This window comes from Protopterus annectens, chromosome 1.part0, assembly GCF_019279795.1.
Source record: "Protopterus annectens isolate FY-2018-M chromosome 1.part0, PAN1.0, whole genome shotgun sequence".
In the NCBI taxonomy this organism is placed as follows: Eukaryota; Metazoa; Chordata; order Ceratodontiformes; family Protopteridae; genus Protopterus; species Protopterus annectens.
In genome coordinates this window covers 1,851,507,064-1,851,513,750 of record NC_056725.1, presented here as the reverse complement: position 1 = coordinate 1,851,513,750, position 6,687 = coordinate 1,851,507,064, and positions in this window count along the sequence as shown.

Below are 6,687 nucleotides of genomic sequence, written 5' to 3'. Positions count from 1 at the left end.
GCACAAAATTTAATCATTCAAATTCCACACTTTCTCTCGTTGCGGAAGGTCAGAGCAAAGTGGGTTCTTCAGCACCTCGGGACTATGGCATCACCATCCTATTAGTACCGTTAGCCAGTTTGCACATGAGAGTTCTTCAGTGGCTTCTGTTTTCCCAATGGTACTTACAATATCTTCCACTGAATCACCCTATTCTTCTGATGGAGTCATGCTAGGAGGACCTGCTTTGGTGGATAGCACCCAACCAGTTGACGACGGGTGCCCCCTTTGTTCCTGCCCAACCTGTTGCCACTGTGACCACGGATGCCTCCCAGATCGGGTGGAGGGGCATTATCTCGGCAGGATCCAAGGCACATGGCAGGAACATGAGGCTCACCTGCATATCATTGTTCTGAAGATGAGGGTGGTGCACCTGGCGTTGCAAGCACTTCATGACCTTCTTCCTCTAGGGACTATTGCGATACAAACAGACATGTCGGTAGTTTGGTATATCAACAAACAGGGCAGTACCAGATCTTACCCACTCTGTCAAAGAGGCCATGCGAGTTTGGGAATGGGCAATTTCTTCCCAGTTTTTCTGGTAGCAAAGCACATTCCAGGAACGACCCACATGATAGCCGACAAGCTCAGCCGGGTGGTCCTACTGCCTCATGAGTGGTCTCTGAAACATGAAACAGTGGAATAGAATTTCTGCAAATGGGGACAGCCTTGCTACGACCTTTTTGCCAGTCCAGTCAATGCCAAATGCAGCAGCTATTTTTCCCTTATTCCCCCACTGGGGGAGATACCCAGAGACACTCTAGCTCATGATTGGCCCCTGGGTCTTCTTTATGCTTTTCCTCCATTTCCAAACTGATTCAGAAAGCCAGACAGCTGGGAGGCAAGTTGATCCTCATTGCTCCTTACTGGCCTCATCAGGTTTGGTTCCCCTTTCTCGAGCTTCTTCTCCTGGATGATCCTTGGATTCTGGATCCAGCTCCAGATCTGTTGACGCACATGTCAGATTCGCTACATCCCTCAATCCACACCCTCAAATTGACATTGTGGCTGCCCCAGTTCCAGCCCTAGTCAGGCTTCATGATGTATCTTCCTCAGTGTCACATATCCTTATGTCCTCCCATAAATCTTCAGCTAGGAGACTATATGGCAGTAAATGGAAAAGATGTTCTATTTGGGCACAGAAAATTAATGTAGATCCCTACACTGCTTCTATCCCTGTAATTTTGGAATTTCTCATTTCCATTTAGGATTTCCAGACACCAATTTAATGTCTCATAAGCTATGCAGGACCTTTTTGAAAGGAGCCACTCTGTTGAGGCCACCTCTCCAAGAACCTGTGACTTCTTGGGATTTAAATTTTGTGTTGTCCAAACTGACATCTTCCCCGTTTGAACCTTCTCACTCATCCTCATTGAAATGTTTGTCTTGGAAGACTTTGTTTTTGGTGGCTATCACATCAGCTAGACAGGTGTCAGAGTTACAAGCCTTATCTGTTAAGCCACCTTATTTGATCTTTCATAAAGACAGGGTCTCACTGCATACTAACCCCTCCTTTGTCCCCAAAGTTTGTTCTCACGTCACCTTAAATCAATCCATAAAACTCCCAGTTTTCTTCTCTAATCACTGTAATGCAGCTGACTCTCGGTTTCATCAGCTAGATGTTAATAGACAGCTACATTTTTATTTGCATCGGACCAAGGAGTTTAGGAAATCAGATCAACTATTCATTTCCTTTTCTGAATCCAGATTGGTCTTACCAGTTTCTAAAGTGACACTATCTAATTGGATTTCCTGGATTTCAGAAGCCAGCACCCATTCTTTATGAAAAAGAATGTGGTGCATGGCCAATTCATCAGATTGTCCAGGCTCATCAGCAACGACTCCACCTTCCTACAGGAGTCTGTGTTTCTGTCTCTAATGTCCCAAGAGAGACACTACCCAGCACAATTGGTGAGCTCGATACTCCAAGAAGTCACCAAAGACAGGCACAAGTTTAAACCCATCCTGACCTATGGGTTTACCTACCATACTACTAATACCCAAAAGGCAGACAAATCTCATAGCTTCCCAGTCCCCATTTGCAGGGACATAGAAAGCATCAAACAAATCATGTCTGCACACTGAGACATCATCTCCATGGACAAGGAACTGAAATCCTCCTCAGGAGAGTCTCCAACCTCCTGCTACAAAAAAAAAACAAAACTCTACAAGCATCGTTTGAGATCTGAGACACACCGCTTCTTTTGGACAACAACAGCATAACCACAGACCCTAAAGGGATGTTCACCTGTGGCAATTGTGTTTCTTGCAAACACATCTTGGTGGGGCAAGAATTTATTTTCCAACATTGTTCCCTCAAAATCTGCTTCCAAAGATGTTATTTCTGCCACACCACGTCCATGGTCTATGTGGCAGTATGCGACTCCTGCCCAGCATTTTACGTCGGCAAAACCGCCAGGAGATTATCAGACCGCATCAAAGAACACCTAGGAGCAGTAAGATCTCAAAACCCAGGCAATGCACTAGGAAAACACAGTACTAGTTGCACAGGATTCACAGGGTTCATACTTATTGTACTTGAACAAATAGTTCAATTTTTCGGAGACACGGACTCCCTACTTGAAGTCAGGGAGCTATAATGTCAATTCAGACTGAATGCAGAAATGACTCCAGGTCTAAATGAGAACTTGAATGTAAAGTGAGCTCTGAAGTGGCGTAGATAACGCTCTGCAGCCGTTCCTAGCACACTCCACTATAACTTGCACTAAAGCATTACATCACAGCTGTTACCTTAATTTAAATAGTAGATTCTCATTGACCTTAATTAAATGCATTGTAATAAGCTACTGAACCCAGCACACAGTACTGATTGGCCAATTCCACCACCGTTTTTGTGCATACTTTAAATACCTATACTATTTTAATGATTTGCCTTATGCACAGTATTTCATTCTGAAGAACATCAGTAAAGATCGAAAGCGCTAAATACCGAAGTTACGCTCCGTGCCTTTGTCTTTCACTAGATGCTTAGAAATATATAGATATATATGTGTGTGTGTGTGTGTGTGTGTGTGTATGTGTGTGTGTGTGTGTGTGTGTGTCTGTGTATATATACATATATATATATATATATATATATATATATATATATATATATATATATATATATATATATATATATATATATATATATATATATATATATATATATATACAAGCAAAGACTTCAGCAGCAAAAAAAAAAATAAAAATTTAAAAACCACAAAGATAAATGAAACTGATGTTTGAGCGCGCTTTTGTTTTTTATTGTATAATTCTTCAGAAAATGAGTCCACAATATTAGGAAAGAACTATAAACAGTAAGAGAAGGGCAATACAGTTAGTAATCACCAATAACAATTGTTCAGCCCTTTTACATCATGTCAATGTCAGCATTCACCTAGAATGGTAATAAGATTTCATGAATAAACATGTCAAGGCAGCCAGGAAATGTATGAAAAGTCAGTAATTCCACTTCAAGGCACATTTCAAATTAATGTTATTTAAACCTGGAGTGTAATCAGCTCCCAGGAGCTGTCATTTGAGCTCCCGCACTTCAAGTAAAGTAGCATAGCCCCCAAATAATAAATCCACCTGTTCTAACACAAAGAAACAGAAATTTGTGAATATTAACACATGAAACAGAATGTCTAGTTAAAGCATTTCTGGAGTCATGTCCTCTGATTGCACCATAGTGTTCCTTAAACCGATCTGAAAGTTTACTGCTAGTTTTTCCAACATAGAATGAATTGCAGGAACTGCAGACTGCTGCATAGAGTAAGTTAGTGGATTTACAGTCAAAGTGATGTGAGAAAGAGACTTTAAAGTTATTGTGGGCAAATACATAGTAGTTTCCTTTCAAAATATATTTGCAACAGACACATTTCCCACAGTCAAACATGCCTGCTGCTTCTGTACTGTTTTTTTACTGTATTTAGCAAAAAGGCAGCATCATGGTTTTCAATGGAATTTCTAATAGTTCGGGTCATTTTGTAGGAGAATAGAGGTGTTTGACCCAAAATAGTCAAGAGATCATCAGAGCTCGTGACAATGTTCCAGTAATGTGAAATGACTCCCCATATGCCCCACATGTCCCTAGAGATTGGTATAAGGAAGCTTAATGTTCTGTCTCTCCCCTCTGTAACATTATTCATTCTCTGGTTAAATCCAAACCTAATAATAGGTTTGAATTTAGTGTATCTGTCTCTGTAAACTTCAGAGGCAACAAAATGAATGAAACTTGCAGGGTAGTGTTTCTGCAGGAAAAGTTGGCTCAACAGTTGAATTTCATGTAAAAAAAAAAAAGAGTGTCATCACTGACTAGTCGGGAAAGTCTAATGAACTTGCCCCTTAAAACATTTTTCTTCATGTAATAAGGGTGCTAATTGGTGAAATCCAAGTAATTGTTACGGTAGGTGTCCTTTCTGTATATGTTCGAGGAAACGCATTTTTTAACCACATCCACTGAAATGCAAGTGTCCAAAAAAGAAACCACTATACCACAACCAGATATAACAAACTTTAAAAATGAAATACTGTCATCCATCATCTGTAAGAAAGCATCCAGATTAGCTTGTGAACCAGTCCACACAATAAAAAATATTGATATAAAGAAAATATAATAAAGTGATGTGAAGTTGTTAAATCTCACTGATGGGTTCAGAGCCGATCCTCGGCTCCGACATGGCTGATAGCAAAACTCAAGGTTTTCCAGTAGCTCGAGACCAAGCCCCTTATCCCACAATGCACTGCTGGAATTACCTCAGATCTAGTTTGCCGCGGTAAGAGAGATCTTGGTGATCCAGTCAGCTCGGACCATTTTGCTAAATCGCAAGTTCTAAAAAACTTTATTCTACTTCTTTTTGAGAGATTATTCTAATTTAGTGTGTGTGTGTGTGTGTGTGTGTGTGTGTGTGTGTGTGTGTGTGTGTGTGTGTGTGTGTGTGTGTGTGTTTCTTGTTAAAATAATATAGTTTTAAGTAGGTTAGATTGTAGAGATAGTGCCCTGTGTTGGCTTAGTTTTTCTTAGTGTTGGGCCCTTTCTTAGCCCTATTTAGTTTTAACAATTTTATACTTATTAGTATTTTTTCAATGTGGGCCTAGTTAGCCCTGTATTTAACCTATACAGGTTAATTTTGTGGTGTGTCTGTTTATATACATGTCGGATGAGAGGGAAAAGTCTCACCCCAAATTGGGGTTTAAGAAATGTCCAGATTGTGGACAGAAAATGTCCGTCACAGACAGACATGTCCAATGTGTTTACTGTCTGGGGGCTAAACACCTCCAAGACTCTTGCAGTATTTGCCACTCTTTTTCATCTAGGGTTCTCTTAGAGAGAAGAAGAAAACTCATTGATAGAGGGTTGCTGCAGCATACTTTCTCTGAAGCGTTGGGTAGCCAGGAAGGTGCCAGCAGTTTTTCTTCAGAATCTTCTAAATCATCAGAGTCTAAACTAACCAAGAAGGCAAAACAATCAGAGGGTACAGGGTCATCGGTTCCACAGTCCTCGTAACCGAGTATCCCTCTGGTTCGGAGCCAGTTCCCAGTCTTGGAGCCGGTCTCTGAGATTTCCTCATGTCCTCTGCTTCAGTCAGCACCTTCGGTGCATTCCTCTAAGTCTTCGGTCAGCCTCTCTGATATGGATATGGATCGGCTAGTGCAGAAGCTTCTACGGGCACCAGGACTTGCTAAATTGTTGTCAGCCCTGACCATTTCATCAGAGCAAAGAACAGTGAACCGGACTTGACTACTCCTCCTCTGAGCCGTACTGGACTCTCGGAGCCGAAGGAGCCCGAACCGATAATTGTCGAACCTATGGAACCAAGACCCGCACCGGTGTTATCAGTTCCATCTACTCAGATTTCTTCGGCACCGACCGAGGATGCTAGGAGCTGACACTCTCCTGTCGGGTCCGGGGAGGATAGTCGGACCGATTTGTCAGTGCCAACTTTTCCTCTTGGGGCTCCTACCTCGGGCTCGGAGCCCATGGTTTTGGTGCAGGAGGTTCGGACAGTCCCTCCAGATCCATCTACCCCTTCTCGTCGGAGCCATGGTGCTTTCGATGCCATGAGGAGAGTCCTGTCTCCTAAGACATCATTGGCATCAGTTCTGGCTTCCTTCTCCCCTCAAGCTTCTTTGTCCGCTTCTATGTGTACCGGTCCCCCTAAGCGTAGAGACCCTGAGCCTCAAGTAGCCTCACAGGGTGTCCCCTGCTCTTCCGAGACCTCCCCAGATCTCCCCACTGAGGAGGTAATCAAGAAGAGACTGTGCAAGAGGAGGCACTTAGACTCCCCACAGGAGTCCTTGACATATGACACTGACTTGGATGAGTCAGAAGGGTCTCCTTGATTACCCTCTGAGGATATCTCCTTTGCGGAGATATTAGAAATCCTTAGAGGGGCAATTGACAATCCAAAACCCCTAATGAGGATGAGTCAGTGCTCTTGAAGGCTTTTGGGTCTCAACCTTCCACTTCTTGGGTGTCTCCACCTTATGACGAGCTCATGGAGCTGATCTCTCGTAAGGCATGGGAGTCACCAGAGGCCATGGAACCTGTCCCTCCAAAGCCGATTAAGTTAATCTCTGCCCCAGTGGACAAAGCCTTTTTGACCAAAGGAATGCCTTTTGATGTCATGGTGGTAGCTGCAG